Below are 20,483 nucleotides of genomic sequence, written 5' to 3'. Positions count from 1 at the left end.
TTATTGTTGCTGGCCTGGTATAATTCTGTTCCTTTATTGTAATGCAGTAAATTTTTGCTTTATAATGGTATGATCAAATGTTGGGCTATCTTGATGATTTTTGTGTTCAATATGATGGTGTAATCATGGGGTATTGTGGAAATACACACGTATGAAATTGGACATAATTAACTTTTGTAAGAAAATAAATGTTCTAAAAGAAAAAGAAATCTCTATGAAACATTAAGTTATGCTTGATTGCTTGGCTATCCATCTTCGATTTAACTAAGGCACTACACAGTACTTTCAACTCTTCTTTTGTGTACACGTAGTGGCGTGTTGGAATTGATAAACTGATTCTAAACAACATGCTAAAGGAGTGTAGAAATCTGAGATGAAGACAGTAAATGAAAAGTGTTTTTCGTATTTCTGTTAAACGTACACCGAGGTGTATATATATACATAGCTGATAACAGAAAGCATGCGGTTAGGCTCTTCATCAAGTATTCAAAAATTAAACATTTGTTTGCATGAGATAAAATAGCTGAAGCTTAACTACTTCAACGTAACTACTTGATCACAGGATCGCATATCCGACTCCTACGTGATAGGAATGACTTTAGCAGGGCTCGAGTCTGGTAAGAGTTCTTCAATACGCCCCCTCAATCGCAGGGGAAGATCTCGGACGCTGAGATTGGAACTTAACAACTTAAACCGAGAAGCTGCCAGTGGTTTGGTGAGGAGGTCAGCGAGATGATCTTGGCTGGAGATTAGACGAACTTGAAGCTTGTTAGTTGCGACAAGATTACGCACGAAATGATAGTCTATTTCAATGTGTTTGGTTCGTGCGTGAAACACAGGGTTGGCACTCAGATAGGTTGCGCCAATGTTATCACACCAGAGCACGGGTGGAGTGTCCAAATGAAGACCAAGTTCGTGTATAAGAGATTATAGCCATTGGAGTTTAGCAGCAGCATCGGCGAGGGCTTTGTACTCTGCCTCAGTGCTACTTCGGGCCACTGTACTTTGTTGCTTACATCGCCACGAGACTAAATTGTTGCCGAGAAAGATGCAGTAAGATCCCACAGACCGTCAATTATCACGATCACCTGCCCAGTCGGCATCCGAAAAGGCTTGAAACTGAGTTGAAGAGTTACGTGAAATAAGGAGGCCATGTGAAACCATGTGTTTTAAAAATCTGAGAATTCTTTTTACATGCTGCCAATGTGTTATTTTCGGTTGATGCATAAATTTGCTGACCCGATGAACTGAATAAGCAATATCAGGACGCGTGAATGACAAATACTGTAACCCTCCAACGATGCTTCTATACAAAAATGGATCTTCAAAATCACCTTCATCACTGATTGAGAGATGCGAAGTAGTTGAGATAGGTGTTACACACGGTTTACATTTATCCATTCTTGACCGTTTCAGTAGCTCGACTATATATTTACGCTGAGTTAAGTAAATACCATCAGCAGAGGATAAAGCTTCGACGCCCAGAAAGAAAGATAAATTACCCAGATCTTTTACTGCGAATTCCTTGTGTAAAGCAGTGATTACGTGATTGACTAACTGAGTATCGGAGCCTGTAATAATTATGTCATCTACGTAAATGAGAAAGAAGATAATTTGGCATTGAGAGCGATAGATGAATAATGAAGAATCAGCTTTACTATCAACAAAGCCAAGCTTGAACAGAGCATCTGCTAGTTGAGAAAACCATTGCCGAGGAGCTTGACGTAGACCATACAAGGATTTTTTTAAGCCGACACAAATAATTAGGGTACTGAGGGTGTTGAAAACCTGGAGGTTGAATCATAAAAACCTCTTCGTGAATGCAACCATGTAAAAATGCATTTTGGATGTCGATCTACCGAAGACACCAGCCTCTAGAAACAGCAATGGATAGGACAAGGCGAACAGTTGCAGGTTTAATTATGGGACTGTATGTCTCATGAAAATCAACCCCGTGTTGCTGATGATTGCCCTTGGCCACGAGTCGTGCTTTATAGCGTTCAACAGCTCCATCAGCTCGCCTTTTGATTTTAAAAATCCACCGGCAACCCACGACATTTGCATGCAGATTAGGAGGAACTAACTCCCACGTTTGATTTTTAAGCAAGGCATCAAACTCGGAGTTCATAGCATCACGCCAATGGCTATGTTTGGCAGCTTCAGTGTAGCAAGATGGTTCGGTACTGTCGTGTGTGATCGCAGCAAGAAGCCCTCGTGGAAGTGGGTGAACGACACCGCCATCTGGTAGATGTTTAGGCTTCCAAATGTTGTTTTTGGATCTGGTAGTCATAACATGTATATTGGTGGATCTGGTTGGGACGGCACTTGGAGACTGGCTGGTTATTTGCTGGTTGGCAGGAGGAGGAACGAGAGGCACCTCATCATGGGGAGGATCCAATGTGGATGGTGCTGTAGAATTTGTAATAGGCATTGGTGCATTTTGCAAAGTACCTGCAGGAGGCAAAACAGGGGAGGGAGTAGTAATGAAGGTTGGCAAGGCAACCGTATTAGAAGGGGGCATGGACTCGATGATGGGTGGTTTGACAAAAGGAAAGGAGTGTTCATCAAAAATAACGTGACGGGAGACATATATTTTTCCACTTGCAAGATCAAGACATTTGTAACCATGATGGTTGAGACTATAACCGATGAACACACAAGTTTTTGAACGGAAATCGATTTTGTGTTTGTTAAAAGGACGTAAGTACGGCCAACACGCACAACCGAAGACTTTAAGAAAGTGATAGTCAGGTGGAGTGTGATAAACAAGTTGATAGGGAGATTTCTTCTGTAAGATAGGCGTAGGGAGCCGATTTATCAAATAAACGGCCGTGAGAAAAGCATCTTCCCAGAAATGTTGTGGTAAACTGGAATGGGAGAGGAGTGATAAACCAACCTCAACAATTTGTCGATGGCGGCGTTCAATCGCACCCATTTGTTGATGAGTATGCGGACAAGCCATGCGATGTTGAATACCAGCGGTTTTGAAATGAGTTGTTAATTTGCGAAACTCACCGCCCTAATCTGATTGAAACATTTTTATTTTACGCTCAAAAAGGCGTTCAACATAAGATTGAAATTGGAGGAAAATAGTCTCTACATCAGATTTTAACTTGAGTGGAAAGAGCCACAGAAATTTAGTGCAATCATCTAAAAAGGACACATAATAACGGCAACCAGAGTTAGAAATAACTGAGGCTGGCCCCCATACATCACTATATATTAAATCAAGAGGAAACTGTGAGGAATGATGACGCGAACGAAAAGGAAGAGCACTGCTTTTAGCATGTTGACAATCCGAGCAGATTGGAATTTCTTTATTGGAGAATGGAAGAGTGAAAGTGGAGACATCTTGTTTGACGACGGGAGTAGACGCGTGACCGAGACGTTGATGCCACAAGGTATATGGAGCACGAACTGCCAAGAAACAACGAGGATGGATGGATTGCGTAGAGCTGGAAAAAGAATATAAGCCGTCTTTAAACAACCCGCGATGAAGGAGGCTCCCCGAGTAATCCTTGATATCAAAAAAATTATGATGAAACTCAAAATAAACGCTATTGTCTCTACAGAACTGTTGGACAGAAACAAGATTTTTTTGAATGTCAGGAACAAGGAGAACTTGATTTAATATGAAAGGTTTGGCAGAAGTAGAAATGGAAGAAGAACCAATTTTCGAAATTTGCAAACCTGCACCATTGCCTACATGAATTTGATCAGGACCATCATAATCTTCACTCCTTAGATGGAGGTTGGTGATGTCGTTGGTAAGGTGATGGGTGGCACCGGTGTCAGGGTGCCAAGCAAGTTCAAATGGGAAGGAGTTAGAGGCAACCAAAGCCAGGGGATTGCGCTGATCAGAATCGGCAGAGTATGTAATGTCAAACCTGTGAAAGCACTTTTTGTCTAAGTGTCCCGATTTACCACATACTTGACAAATCACAGCATCACGAGGGGAGGAACCACGACCAGAAGAAGGATAGTGTTGAAAATTTCCACGGAAGCCTTGCCCCCTGCCGCGTGAGCCATTACGACCACGGGAAAAATTTTGTGGAGACTGTCGAGTAGCAACATTGACAGATGCGTGTTGCAACGGTTGATTATGATGAGAGAGACGAGACTCGGTAGTGAGAAGAAGAGAATAAACTTCCTCTAGCGTAACAGGGTCTTTGCGAGCTGAAATGGTAGTAACGAAAGGGTCATAATCATGACCGAGACCAGCAAGGAGATAGGTGACGATTTCGTCACATGTAAGGGAGTACCTAGCAATGGCCAATTCATCAGCGTAGCGTTTAATTTGCATGAAATAATCACTAGCAGAAAGAGCACCTTTACGTGCATTGGAAAGGTCAGTACGTAATTGAATGGTACGTGCTCGTGATTGAGATGAGAAGGAAGTTTCAAGGGCTTGCCAAACACTGGCAGATGTGGTGTGGGAAACAATTTGAACCAGAATGGTTTCGGTAATGGTGGAGAAAAGAACGGCAAGAACAATGGCATCTTGCCAGAGCCAGTGGTCATGGAGGGGATTAGAAATAAGAGAATTGGCAGTGGAGTCTGGGTTAGTAACAGTAACGGTTGGAGAGGGAATGAGGGTGGTGCCATCAAGATAACCAAAGAGACCCTGGCCACGGAAGAAAGGAATGAGTTGAGCTTTCCAGATATGGTAATTCTCACGGGACAGTTTGGTGACATTAATGGTTGGTGGGGTGATAAGAGAAGGAGTAACAGAGGAAGAGTGGTTGGACATAGTGGAAGAAGGAGAGGATATGGAAGGACGTTGGTCAAACGGCTGAAGCTGATACCATGTAGAAATCTGAGATGAAGACAGTAAATGAAAAGTGTTTTTCGTATTTCTGTTAAACGTACACCGAGGTGTATATATATACATAGCTGATAACAGAAAGCATGCGGTTAGGCTCTTCATCAAGTATTCAAAAATTAAACATTTGTTTGCATGAGATAAAATAGCTGAAGCTTAACTACTTCAACGTAACTACTTGATCACAAGATCGCATATCCGACTCCTACGTGATAGGAATGACTTTAGCAGGGCTCGAGTCTGGTAAGAGTTCTTCAATAAGGAGAGATTTTCTAAATTGCATCTCTCTTTGGTGGAGATGGCTGTGTAAATGCCCCCAAGTTATTGTACTGCCACTTTTTCTCAAAGTGTGAGCTTGTGCCAAGGTTACCATGAACTGTAGGTTCATGCAAACTTTTCTCTTCTGTACAAACTTTGAAGGGTGGGGAGTGGAATAAATTTATTTATTCATATGAGCTGAGCACTATACCATTCAAAATTCTAATTCAGGAAAACACCATTCTATATATAGGCAACACTAGCACAGTGTAAGTCTCATTTTTCAAATCGAGCAAACAATAAATTTTAGGTATCAAGGCCCCTAATGACATTTTGAATGAGGCTTTTGTTGTGGTGTGAACTAAATGGATCATAAGAGTTCTGAGGTGCCTGAGGTACTTCCATCCCAATCTGGTTTTATGACGGACTTTCTAGTTTATTTTTCGATATATGGATATATTGTACAGTCACATTCCAACTTATCGATATTTAAATAATTTGTACATGTTACATTTATGATTAAGAAAGAACTATTTATGTCATATAGGGTGCTCATGAGTTTGTTTCTGTTTTGGTAATTTTAAACAGATGGGAACATTCTTCAAAGCTTCAGTACTAGTGTTGTTCATTGGCGTGCACTGAAGGTACCAACAAGCACAACTGGGTAGCTCTTTGATTTTGGATGTAGTAGAGGATTGAACATGTTTCAAATATTAGTGATTATATTTCTCTTCACATCTTTTGTAGCTCAGCTTGTACTTGATATGACAGTATAATGCACCACCCAGTGTAAAAATATATATGACTTTGGTCTAATCATATATTTACTTGAATATTGATATATTATGTGATTTGTTGATGTATGGATAATTAATTAGCTACTCATGTCAATCAGGTACATTTTATACATAAATGACGGGTAAATATTTGGTTTTCATGATTAATGCATGGGTGAAAGATGAGACCCAGTATTCTTACTGGGTTTCATTTAAATGAGAACTCATTGCAGGTCTCATTTAAATGAGACCTATGTAGGAATACTGGGTTATTAAAATTTGGAATTCTTAGGATTTTCCAGCGATTTTTCAATCGCCGCTAAAAACTTACAAAACAACGGCAAAAAAATTATAATGCACAAAAAATTATATTCCAGCGATTTGAAAATCACTGGAATATAATGAAATGGCCGTAATAATTGTTCCGGCGCTTTCTTAATCGCTGCTATATTAAATGACGGCGATGGAAAAAATGCTGGAAAGTAATTTACTGGCAGTGTTGGTTAATTCCGACGTTTATAAAATCGCCAGCTTATTAATTGCCAGCGATTTATTAAACGCCGGAATACAAATTCTAGACTGTAACATGTATTCTGGCGTTTATTTAATCGCTGGCAATTAATAAGCCGGCGATTTTATAAACGTCGGTAAATATTTATCCGTCTTTAAATTGATTAACCGGCGTTTCATAAATCGCCGGTTAAAAATATACAGGCGATTTATGAAACGCCGGTTAAAAATATACCGGCGGTTAATAATTTTCCAGCGATTTCCTAAACGCCGGTTAATAAATTCCCGTTTTCTCTTTTATATACCGGCGATTTATATATCGCCGCTTAATTATTTCACAGCGATTTTGTAATCGCCGCTATCTATTTTTAGATTTACAAATTATATACCGGCGATTAGTGAATCGCCGGTAAAAAGTTTATATTAGACGGCGATTTTTGAGTTTCGTTGCGGTATACAAGAAATGGCTGAATAGTACCGGCGATTCCACGGCGATTATGTAATCGCTGGTATATAGATATAGCAGCGAGTTTTTGCGATTTTCCGGTGATTTAAAAGCGCCGGCGAAAGTGCTATATGTTGTAGTGGAACCATTTTAAATATTACATGTGCAGAATGAGATGGTCAGCAAGATGGATGGTCTAGAGCTTGAGTAACGCAACGATGAGGCTACAACAAGTGTATTTAGAGAGGTGCTTGGGCATAGACCAGGATACGTGATGGGGCTAGGAGAGATGGTCATCCCAGAGTTGACAAGACAATGGAACAACCAAAAGGAAAAAAGTGTACCTTGCCTTAATTGAAAAACAAAAGACAGATGCTGAGAATTACAAGAAAGATGCTGACCATTACAAGACAAAGCTTAATGGAGTGTTGTGTGACATGTGAGTTCTTCGTGAGAGGCAAAATAAAACTGACAAGATGTTGAAAATATTTTTTTAGAATTTCCTGTCTTACACTAAGTCTCTCCAGTCTCGTGGAGAGACTTAGTGAGCGTCAACAAGAAATCATGAGAATCACTTTTTTGAGTATTTTGGACATTTTTTGGTAGTGGGAGATGGTGGGTGGCCAAACTATAAATGAAAACATATATATATATATATATATATATATAAAGACAAAGGTTTTTCACCTATTGTATTGTGGGAGGCACTGGGCAGTTGGGGGGTTTTTTGGGTAAGAATTTTTCTGGAAATGTGGACTTAAAAGAATTGCAGCACCTTGAATAGCCATTAAGTGAAGGATTATTGTCCATGCAGGAGATGAAGACTCTATAAAAGTTATGTAATTGCTTGATCCCTTCTAATAGATTTTATTTTACACATTAAGTTGTGACTATTCCCCCCTCATTTTTTGTGGTTATATTAATATTTAATTTTCTGATAAACTAACATGCATTAACAAACCGTTCATTTAATTCAGGAGCAATTATTGATGGAACAGCTGGACCGCCATCTAGGATGCTATTCTACATATGTGTGTGACCATTTTCTTTCATCAATAATTAGCAATTCTAATGCTAATTAAAGGTTGGTGTGCTGTTCTGTTGAATGATATGCTGAACAATGATGCCTATGTTACTTTAATTTATAGTTTGGACAGTTTATGTTTATGAAAAATTTAAGTCTCCCAGAAAAAACTCATTTTTCAAATTTAAAGAAAAGTAAAGAAAGAAAGAAAAAATACAGCTAATCACCCATTACTATTAATGGGGCAATCTATTTGAATTTTGAGCATTATATCTTCTGAATGCATTGACGCATAAACTACTTTTGCATGTAATTAGAATGGAAATGAGGTAATTTTGATTGCCTGTAATTTTATGGGAGATGGTGTTTCTGAGTACTAATTGTAAGAATTATAATTTTCCTTGCTTTATTTTTCAATAGTACTTCTTATGTCACATAGCATGTGTGTAAGTATGCTCTCCAATAGTAATTCTGCTTGGATCACATAGCATGTGTGTAGGCAGAGGGTTTCTGACCATAAGTATTATTATGTCATTCCTTTCAAATCATTTCACAGCTAAGCTGGTTGAGAAGTTTTGGGGAGCTTTATCAGTACTATAAGATTGAGCCATGTACATATGATTCTGTACAAGCTAGTTGGAGAGTCAATAGTGATTACACATATCATGTGTTTATTTGACATGGTCAGAAGTGGATTTAGGCATCATTTCCTAATTTAATGATAAAAATACATGGTTATGAACCTCTCCATTGAGCCCAATTGCTCTTAATTTTGATTGTTTTTATTTATTTTTCTTAGCCAGTTTAAGACTATGGTTGTGCTATTAATGGACTATTTTTACAAAATCTTGAACGGGCATGTACGGATCATGTGAGGAGGAGGTGCTGGGGAATCAATTTTGGTTTAGGGTTTCGAGTAATTGCTTTGGATCCAAATTTTATAAAGCTCTCAGTTGATCATATTGTTTTAACCTATAAGAGGACTACGAGCCAAGCAATTCTTCTAGATTATGATGAAGCTATGGTTCTGCCTGGTTCAATTAGTAACACTCCCAATTCTGAAGCTGTTGGAACCTTAACAAGCTTGTGCAGAGACCCTAAAAATGTTTTCTTCATTGTTAGTGGGAAGGACAGGAAGACTCTGGTGGAATGGTTTTCTTGTTGTGAAAAGATCATTGGGATTGCTGCTGAGCATGTCTATTTTTTGAGGTACACACTTTCCATTTCCTTCTCTTTCAAAAAGTGGATCTATGTGAAACTTGTTGATGCTCTTCACAATGGTTGATATGATTTTGATGACTCATCATCTTAGTTTTGGTTCTGAATGTCACATGGGCAAAGTGCATAAATGATATAGAGCATATGCCTGAAAGTTCATTTGTTCAGTCACTGAACTTGCTAGTTTTCTTTGGAGAAAAAAGAAAAAGAAAAAAGAGCTACACTAGATCCCTTTAAACCTGTAAATGACTTGGATTAAACCTAATTTACACAATTTATTTTCAATATGCTAGCAATGATTTAGTCCTAGATTTGGGTGATGATTTTTGGTTATTGCAGAGTTGGTGGTTGAGGTTTATTTTTTCTGTTAAACAAATAGGTAATGTCTACCACATGGCTGTGAACCTCTACATTATCGAGTGCTAGCTACCTAGAAGATCAAGACAAGACAAGAAAAAATTTAACTTGGTTTGAAAGATGATTACACCTAGAGAAAATCTAGCTAGATTTATTTGGAATGAGTTTCAGATTCCTTTATTTGAAACCCATATTTCTCCCTTAGTGTGAATGATTTTCTAAGTCTCTCCTTTGGTGTGTTCCATCCAAGTAACAAAAAATACTAAGACATACACAATATATATATATATATAACAAAATAATAATAATAATAATAATAATAATAAGACATTTTAAGGAAGAATGTAAACATATTATTCTAAAGCTAGCTCAACCCATTAATTCAAATTTTTCATGAATGTTTCATGAAAAATAAAGGGGAGAGGGAAAAGAAAGTATTCATCACAAGTTTAATATTATACCAGTATCTACCAATCTAAATTTATTGTGAACATATTGAATATATTGAATTACTAAGCTACATACCATCATAAGGACTAGTGCCATATTTAATTACAATCTTGGCAAATATCTATATCAAATTGGTGATTATACCATCTTCTGTTGGATATGTGCTAGTAATTGTTAAGATATCATAGTTTGCGTTGCAATAATAAATTGTCTTGTTCCCCATGATATATAGTACTAGTTTTTCTAAAGACCAAATCTATCCATGTGATGATTTTTTTATGAAGAAATCTGTTTTATGGTTTGCCTAGAGTTTGGATTTTGGTTTTACCTTAAGGCTTGAAAACTTAGTAGTTTATTTTCATCTATTACTCCCCTACCTTCTTAGTTAATTTACCAGTTATTGCAGATTTTTCCAACACCCAAGACAAAAAAACTTCATGATGCCAACTCTTCAATTTATTTATTGATCATATATGGTTCTATAAATCCCAAGAAAATCTCCTCATAGCTTCCAAAGTTTCAATTTTGATCCGTTTTATTCTCCAAATACAAGATCACAAATTAGTGCAAGAAACACCAACAACCCTTACTGAATATCTTGGCTAACAAATTATGAAAAGAGAGAGAGATTCACACCCATCCCCCAAAGCTCAGCCCCTCCCCCTCCCCCCCCCCCCCCCCCCCAAAAAAAATAATAAAATAAAGAGAAGAAGAAGATAGAATCACACATTAAATAAATAGAAATCAAGTTCAATATGAAACTCTAAAGGCTTGAATAGTTGATGTTATATGATTTAATGAACAAAAGAGAGTTCTTTGTAAGTTTTATTATTCTTGTTTAATTTATATAAACGGGTGGCTGATATAATTTGTTTTGCTAGCTTTAAGACATTTTCTCTCATGCACCTTACAACTAATGAAATTTTTACATGTGCATCACATAAGACATATTATTCTTTTTAAACAAAGATAATATTTATCCATAACTCGTCCCATAACTCTGTAAAATATGCACAATTAACCCCCACTTCTACAGCTTACTACTTGCAATTGCCTAAATATTGATGGCAGCTATACATGTCCATTGCATATTAGTATAGCTGTCTCTTTGCATTAACTAGAGTTTGGATCCTTGATTCAAGTTCTTCACTTCTTCTATGGTTATGATTAGTGCTTCTTCATTCCATTAAGCATACTACAATTTGATGTTGATGATGATTTCCTTGGAGTTTATTATTGGCTACTTTTTGGTAATATTTCTCTCAAAGTTATTGAGGTCCAATTGTTTTATGTGATATTGTAGGATGGATCATGTGACTATATATATAATATGGGAGAATTAAGCACAACTAATAGTGGATAATAGTGGGTGAGAGTGAATAAGTATTGCATTCATTTGAATAATTACATTTGATTTGGTGAGACTAAAGTAAGAAAAACAGAGTAATAGGGATCTTATCACTACCTCTCATTCCTTTTTGACTGTTTGGATTATTACAAAATTTTCAATTTTATTTTCTCTTCTTGTGTTTCATAGAGAATTTAGTAGAGCCCATGTTAAAGAAAATGCAACTTATTATTCTTGTTTTGGTACTAAGCGCAAATTCAATTGTATTTTGAAGTCTTAGCTCTCTGCTTTGTTTCAAATGATTTAAGTATTTTTGGGGGATTGATTCGGGAAATGAGCAAAGAACACCCATCTAATTTGCTGGAATTTCTTCATTATGGACTGTTGAGGTATACACAATCTCTCTCTTTGGTTCAGATTATTTTGGTCTACTGCTTTCAAGTAGATCTTGTTTAATTTTTATGAGTTTCCCAGATGATACAAGACTATGATTGTTTGAGATTCTTGTTTGGTTGCTAGTACTTAGTAAAGTGATTCTACTTGCATGATTGCGCTGGGTTTGGACAGTAATTGATTGTCAAAATTCTGGTTTAATTTTATTTTATGCTTTGGTTGATTGTATGATTGAGATTTTGGGTATTGGTTGAAAAATCTAAATGATGTTGTTTGTTATGTGGAATGGAACAAGTTTAGTCATACAAGTTTAATTTTGGTTGATGCTCATAATGTCATAAAATATTATTCAATGAGTCTAATAACAAAAAGAAGGTTGTGTTGATTTTACTTAAAACAACAAGAATAATCCCAATACTGTTTTTGGTCCCTGAATGCACTTTACATTCAACTGTTTAATTATATCAGTTAGTCCAATCGTCCAAAAATATGGTGATCCATAGAAAAATGGATGACTGCATTAGCCATGTCTAGCACTATTTGATGGACTGGTAGAATGATCTGGAAGTTTGGATTATGTTTCTTATAATAGAGATAATTTCAAATGAAATTGCTAGCTGTTTTTTTTTTTTTTAAACGAAAACTTAGAAATTTTCCCTATAAAGGATTGTTTAGCTATATTTCTATGTCTATACTTACATGCAAGCATGTGATTTGGTTAAGGCCCTGAGGGTACTTTATAGCAATTTGTGCTTTTCAGGTAGGCATGTCATGTGGATTGACACATGACACTTTATTTCATTGTCTTCTTGCTTGTCAAAGTTTGCTAAAACTTAAAGAACTAAAACTATAAGTACTCAATGCAAGCGGTGAAAGATACAGAAATTCAAAACTCATTATAAATGGTTTAATTATTTGCTGGAATATTTACGGTTTTTTATGGAAAACAATATAATAAGAAAAACTGACAAAACATGTTGATCATTACAAATACACATTGTCTAAATCACAGCCAAGTTGGGGTTGAAAACACATACATTAACCAGAAAACAAAACCATGCATAATGCTAAAACTAATATAGTTTGTTTCCATGTGATCTTATTGTCTTCACATGCGTTCCTTTATGATCTCAGCTTGATGTATTTTAGACATTGTTTTGGGTTCAGCAGTGTAGAAGATCAACTAATTTCAAATGAAATCACTACTGAAGATCAGCAACATTTAAATTTTAATTTAAATATGTACAACTATACAAGTAAAATATATACTGCATGTAATTTCTTGTACATCAATTAGTTTCAGATGCACTTATATATATATATATATATATATATACTGCATGTATACCACAAGTAAAATATACAGAATAAAAGAATTCTTTCAAATACTTTTACAGTCTATTTCTTTACAAGCAGCTTCGCTAAAAGTGCTAGTTTCCTTGTGAGGAGTGTTTTGCTTACATGACTGTAAGATAATTCCTTTTTTAACCTGACTTTATGTTTGCCATTTTGGCAATTGGCGATGATGAAGGAACATTAAAGTTAGTTTTCAAATTTGAGTATTATTTTCTTGTTCATGCCAATGTATGCTCTATTAAATTAATCGGTTTACGTAACGACCCTCTTTATTTATCATTGGCAGATTGGAGTTTGAGATATCAAAATATCAAAAATGCTGAACAATGAATCCCCCCCACATGATGCAGACGTGTTGAAGATGTTCTACCCAAGCCACAATGCCCAGGTGCATATTGTTATAAATGACATGATATAATTTTTAAATATAGAGGAGCAGGACAGTTGATCAATTTGAATGAATGTAGACATTTTCAATTAATGTTTAGAAGCAAGAAATGTATTCAGAAACGCTTCGGACTGGAGGGTCCTATAAACTGAGAATAACGGAGGCCAATCACAGTTTGCCACGTAAGAGGTACATTTTAAACTTTGTACTGCGCGATGTAGGGAATAAACCGACTCATTTTCGTAAATTCGTGAGCTGAAACCGGATACCTCTCTCTCTTCTCTCTCTCTCTCTCTCTCTCTCTCTCTCTCTCTCTCTCTCTCTCTCTCTCTCTCTCTCTCTCTCTCTCTCTCTCCCTCTTAGAAACCCTAACATTAAATCTGAATCTGAAGCTAAATCTGAAGCTCAATCGGAAGCAAGCAAATCAGAAAAATCAGTTTATCCCAAGTTCATCAAGGTTTCTATTTTTACTATATATTTTCGCGCCCGTCTATCATTTTCCAGTTGCTGTTAATTTATGCGTTACTTTCTTCATTGATGCGTTTCTGTTTTTACTATTCTCGAGCCAAGTTTTACAAGATCCGGTGTTTGCAAAAGTGTTTCTGTTAAAATTTATGTAGAAACATGCACAAATTACTTTCTTTTATTGTCTTCGGATGGATAGCTTATTGTTCTCTGTAAACTCCTTGCAGAGGCGCCTGATTCTTCAGACTCTGTATCGAAATTATCATCAGTGCAAGCTCTCAAGCCTGGCCAATCATTGAAACTTAGCCGGTGGTGATTGCTCGAAGAAGTACGGTTGATCATCGGAGCTAGACGCCACCGGTTGACATTAAAATCCAACAAAAACCTGACCTTCTTCACTGCCCTCCTCAGGCGAGTTAACACAGACCAATTGTCAATGCCCATATCAGAGAAGATTTGTATGATTGATGTGAATAATGGGTTACAAAATAACAATAGGGCAGCTAGGTTTTTGTGGATGATAATGTGGTGGAGGTGTCTATGCTTTCAAAGTGGGTTAACTGTAGGCTGTATGGAATTTATATGGTGAAGAGGTTCTGTATAACACACAAGATTGTACGTGAAATAGGAAGCTGCAGGGCGGGAAGAAGTGAGAAGGACAGGACTTTTTTTTTTTTTGATAACATGACAGGACTTTTTTAATAGACTAATGCAAATATATTATTATTTTGTATAATATATTAAAATTAATGGATAACTGAAGCTGGACCCAATTCTTCTATATTAGTAATTATGGGATATTTTTATTAGTTCACAAAGAACTGGACCCAATTCTTCTATAGTAATAATTATGGGATATTTTTATTAGTTCACGAAGAACTACCTTAGATCCAGCTTCAGTTATCCATTACATTGTAAATGTCTATTTATTGTTATCTAAAGATTAAACCTGTATGTATCATTAAAAAGGCTCCTATCATCCTTTCTTAATTTCAATGTATGATACTTAGAGACACTATTATTACTTGAAAAGTTGCTAGTAAATTGATAGGACCTTATGAAACAGGCTATTGTTTTTTTCACCAATACCATGGATGAAGAATAGTCACTTTGTTTTTGTTATAGGGTTTTGGCTTCAATTTCCCACGGTTCGAACACCGACGCACCTACAATTAAAATTATGGTATTAAATCTGTTTGGTAATATTATTTGGATTCAATATTATACATATAATATTCAATATGTAATATATATAACATTGTTTTATGTTGGATGAAGGATTTTGGATGGAGTTCGGATAGTGATGACGTTGACATAATAACGAGTAGAAACTGTCCACAAGGCATTGTAAATGAAATATTTGAGGATGAAACCGTGGAAGAGCAATGTGATGTTAGCACGGGAGATGGATTGGACATGGAAGACGTCGTGAATTTGGGAGATGGTGATGGAGATGGAGTGAATGTAGGAGATAGAGTCAATTTGATTTCCAGTTCTAGTAGTGGAAATTTTGAACCATTTGTTGGGAAAGAATTTGATGAGGTTGAGGATGCACAAGCATTTTATAAAGCGTATGCAAGACGAAAAGGTTTTGCAATGAGGACCAACCATACGGTATTATCGAGAGAGGACAGAAAATTATAAGGAGTACACTATGTTTGTACAAGGGAAGGGTTTAGGCGTGAAAGTCTAAAACAAAAAGAAAGAAAAATTCTCGAACATGCTGAAACAAAAATTCAAGGAGTGAAACTTGCCAATATTCCTTTCTGTGCATCCGAGTATTGGTGGGTGTTTATTATGTTTGTTGCATTAGAGTTTCGGAAAGGCAATATGTATCATGATTGTGCTTGCCGACCCACTCAGTTGTAGACACTTCTTGTTTAATAGTTTATGGCTTGCAGAAATATTTGTTATTTTGTTTGAGACAGTGAAAACAAACTAGATTGTGTCCAAGAATTGATTACTTTTAATCACATTGGTCTCCAAGAATTGATTACTTTTTCTTTGTTTCTAGTTTTACAAAAGCGATTAAGACGTGATGTCCCCCCTACACAATGAAACTGATTTTTTTTTTTTTTCCATTTTCAAGAACCCCCTGTTTTGATCACAGCATCCACAACTTCATATTCAATATTCACAGCCGAACTTCAGTTTCAATATTCACACCCCTTGTTTTGATCACAGCATATTCACAGCATCCACAACTTCATATTCAATATTCACAGCAGAACTTCAGTTTCAATATTCACACCCCCTGTTTTCATATTCACAACTTCAGTTCAATATTCACAGCATCCACGTTTGACAAACATCTCCAAGTTAACCAAAATACAGACCACAACCAACAACCATCAACCAATATACATCAAGCTCATTTCCAAGAATTACATTAATTGAGCTATTTATCATTCAAACTTCAACACAATTACAGAAAAAAGTACAACAATACAGAACCATAACAAGAATAATGTCCTCTTATACTTCTTTTCCATAGCTTTAAACTTTGCTTCTTCAGCCAGCCAACGTTCTTGATTGATCTTGTCATTTCTTCTTTGAGCTAACTCCAATGTCATTTTGCAACAAGTGTTTTGTTCCATTTCAAAATCAACCCATTGAAAAAATGAGCATTGTTTCTTCATCTTATAGTTCGGACAATTAAAAAACCGTCTGCCAAAACTAGTATGTTTGGCAGAAATTCTTAACTTTGAAGGAATTCCACAATGGCAAAATGGTCTCTTCAAAATAATAGCTTCATCTTTTGCTCTTGAAGTACAAGAACTTGAACTAACATTGTTGTCATAGTCATACTGCATTTGACAAGGACTGAATCAGTAAACAGCAAGGACTGATTATGTATTTTTAGTGCTAACTTAAGCTAATAATGCTAATATGTATTTTGATAGGAAACTTGCTTATTGGTGTCATCATTTTAACCTTGTATGTTTCCTCTACTCAAAATTATTTGTTGTAACCTTGCTAGCGAGTGCTAACTCTCAATATCTTTACTATCTTAAGGTCTGCAAAATTGATAAGGGGCATGCAATATTTTCTGGGTGAGATAGGAAGCTAGTCAAAACGAGACAAAATACTCATCAAAATTTCTAGACAATATTGATTTAAATGCAACATACAAGTCGTGCAATATAAGAATTTGTTTCGGATGGAGTACATCACTATGTACATTACTACGTGCAATATTTAATCCTTTTAGTTGAGATTCAAAGAAGGAAGTATAATAATTACAAATAAAAATTAAAAATAAATTCTAAAAGTAAATAAGTGTTGGACAGGAAGCTAGTATGCCCCTTATGTATTCCATCCGATCTTAAGTTAACCATATTCCACAAGCAGTTAGAAAAAAATAATTCAATGACCAACTCCAACGCAAACAATCCAGGAAATAACCCACAAACAGCTGAAAAATAGTAAACTTACCTTCATAGTGTTTTTCGTGATTTCTTCTTCGGTTTTATTGAGATCGAGAGGGAGGGGGTTTCTAGGTTTCGAGTTCAAGCACGATCGGGAGGGAGTGCTTTTTTTGGGTTTCGTTTTTATACAGATCGTGAGGGAGGGGAGGGTTAGGGATTAGGGTAAAACTACTTTTATGGAAAATGATTTCATGGATGGGTTTCGGTGGCCAGAGAGACGTGTCCTGCAAAGTAGAAAAAGCAAAGAAAAATCGAAGTTGCATGCAAAGCTGAAACCGGACCTCGTCTTCGATCAAACATAGAAGCTCAATCGAAACAGAGAAGACTGGGTTGGAAGGGAAGCCTGGGTTCGGAAGAGAGAAGGGGGACTTGATTCGGAAGTATGGGAAATGATTTCATGGATGGGTTTTGTTCGGTGGCCAAAGAGACGTGTACTGCTACTTAGAAAAAACAAAGAAAAATTGAAGTTGCATGCAAAGCTAAAACCGGAACTCGTCTTCGATCAAACATAGAAGCTAAATTGAAACAGAGAAGACTGGGTTGGAAGGGAAGCCTGGGTTCGGAAGAGAGAAGGGGGACTTTTTCGGAAGAGAGAAGGGTCCGGAAGGGAAGCAAGCTAAATCTGAAGACTGATGGCAGAGCAGACTGAGCAGACTGATGGGCAGCTGAATCATGTGAATAGAGAAGGGGGCATTGTTTCCCTGAATCGCGGCAAACCGACTCAGTTTCTGTCTCATTGACGTGTCTATCACCTATTGGCCTCCATTAAATGCGAGTTGTAGGATTGTCCGGTTTTAAGTTATTCCCAAATGCATTCTATATATTTAGTAGTTTGTAAGTTGTAGGTTTTGGATTCAAATTGCTCCACCCCAATGTGTATAGCCCATAACTACATTAATGTGAATTTTCCACTGGGTTTGAATGAATGAATGTGTTTGATTTATTATATTAGATGAAAAAGGTGCTCAAAGATTTGATTTATAATAAAAGTTCCAAGATTTTTCTTTATGTTTCCTATTTCTAAATTGGGTGTTGGATAAACACTATAAGTGTTACATAACAATGGAATAGAAAGAATCATAAGTTTATGTGTGATCGTTTCATGTAGGTGAAAAACTTGTGGTGATTATTATAATGTGGATTATGATTAAAAAGTGTTTCACAATGAATGATGAATTAATCTTATTTTAAATGACTTAAATTAAGTGCAGTTTAAGATATTAAAAAAAGTTAATTTATTATTTCAGGCTAGTCATTAAATTGATTAAATAATTATTTAGTGACTGACATGAACATGATAAAAAAAGTATTAATAAGATAAATAATATATTTTAGATCAAGTGTGAAAATGACACACTTAGATATATAACCAATGTCTCTAGCGAGAGCAGGGGAAAAAATGCACCAAAAAGGCAATTGCAGCGATTTTTACAATTTTTGCAACAATACAAAATGCTGCAATTAAATTTTAGCAACGATTTTTTCTTGAATGGATGACCGCATTTGCAGCAGTTTATGATTATTTGCAGCGCTTTTGGTTATATTTGCAAGGTCATAGTGACGTTAGAAAAGTTCTTTTGCAACAATTATTTCATATTTGCTGAAAATGACATGGACTTTTTTGTAGCGATTTTGTGGTTATTATGACGATAAAAAATGCTACAATTAAATTTTAGTAACGATTTTTCCTTAAATGGATGACCCCATCTACAGCAGTTTGTAATTATTTGCAGCGCTTTTGGTTATATTTGCAGCTTCACAGTTACATTGGAAAAATTCTTTTGCAACAATTATTTCATCTTCGTTGGTAATGACCGAACCTTTTTTTGCAGCAATTTTATAGTTATTGCAATGATAAAAAATGCTGCAATTAAATTTTAGTAATGATTTTTCCTTAAATGGATTACCCCATTTGTAGCAGTTTCTAATTATTTGCAACGATTTTTGTTCTATTTGCAGCGTCACAGTTACGTTGGAAAAATTTCTTTTGCAACAATTATTTAATATTTGCTGGAAATGACTGGAACTTTTTTGTAACGATTTTGTAGTTATTGCGACGATAAAAAATGCTGCAATTAAATTTTAGCAATGATTTTTCCTTAAACGGATTACCCCATTTGCAGCAGTTTTTGATTATTTGCAGCAATTTTGGTGCTATTTTCAGTATCACAATTATGCTGGAAAAGTCTTTTGCAATAACTTTTTAATTTTCGCTAGAATAACCTCCGAACTATTGCAGCGATTTCTATAGTATTTGTGACCATATAAAATGTTGCAATTGAGATTTCTCAACTATTTATCTTTAAAGGCATGAGGATATTTACAGCAATGTTTGGACTATTAGCAAGGAAAAAAATCGTTGGTAAAAGTATTTTTAGCAATGATTATTTTTTTATCGCTACTTTGAGCAACAAAGTCGCGATAATTGCAGTGAACATGCAACGAAGTTAAAATTTCTGGAAATAGTCATATCTAGCGATTTTGAGATATTTTGGTTACGATTTTGAGCGTTGAAAAAAACTTGATTTCTTGTAGTGTTCGCAGATATGACAACTTTTATATCCTTAAACCACCTTAAACTGTCTTTGTCGGTTATAATGTTCTCTTTGCCTTTTAATTAGGAAACAAAATGAAAAGATGTATTTAATTCAACTCAGAGATCCCACAAACCCCATTATTTGATCTCTACAACTACTATATATAGCTAGGCCAAACCCTCCTTGTTCCTCTTTGATTTTCTTCCGCCATGGCTGAAATGCTTCAAATAGCCATCTTGAGGGCTGAACTGCTCGACACTTTGAGAAACTAGGTTCAATACTCGATGTTCGATGGCTCATATGACCCCCAGACGCTTTTGGGAATGTTGAAACTACAGTGCATATGGATGGACGCCACGACGGTGGAGTTGGCATTGTCTCGAGCATGCGAAACGAAACGTGACTTCAACACTATGACGATGGAGGTTGAGCTCGAGGTGGCGAGATGCCTGGGGAGGATCTTGTCCAAGACCTTGGATCCGGTGTTTATAGGGCCAGAGGAGGTGATTAAGGACCAGGTAGAGAAAGATGGGGCGGTTTGTGGGATTTGTCATGTAACAAACGTTTCCTTTAGAATAAAAGAAAAATATATTTTTTTAAGTCAAAGTTAATAATAGCACTCTGGCTCCTAATAAATTCTAATAATGACGTCATTTTTAACTATGGATGGCAGGGTGTTACAAACAAGGCCCCCCCGGCTCTCTCTCT

At 36.2% G+C, this 20,483-nt stretch overlaps 1 non-coding gene across 1 annotated transcript; it reads right to left on the bottom strand.

The window, feature by feature from the left end:
- Positions 1-4,119: 4,119 nt before the first annotated feature.
- LOC122295268 lies at positions 4,120-4,258 on the bottom strand. Its single transcript, XR_006237929.1, has one exon. It is a non-coding gene; the product is annotated as a small nucleolar RNA Z247 (small nucleolar RNA).
- Positions 4,259-20,483: the final 16,225 nt, after the last annotated feature.

The sequence above is a fragment of the Carya illinoinensis genome, chromosome 14, assembly GCF_018687715.1.
Source record: "Carya illinoinensis cultivar Pawnee chromosome 14, C.illinoinensisPawnee_v1, whole genome shotgun sequence".
Classification (NCBI taxonomy): Eukaryota; Viridiplantae; Streptophyta; class Magnoliopsida; order Fagales; family Juglandaceae; genus Carya; species Carya illinoinensis.
Note: the sequence above shows the minus strand (reverse complement) of the source record. Positions and strands in the feature narration are given on the sequence as shown.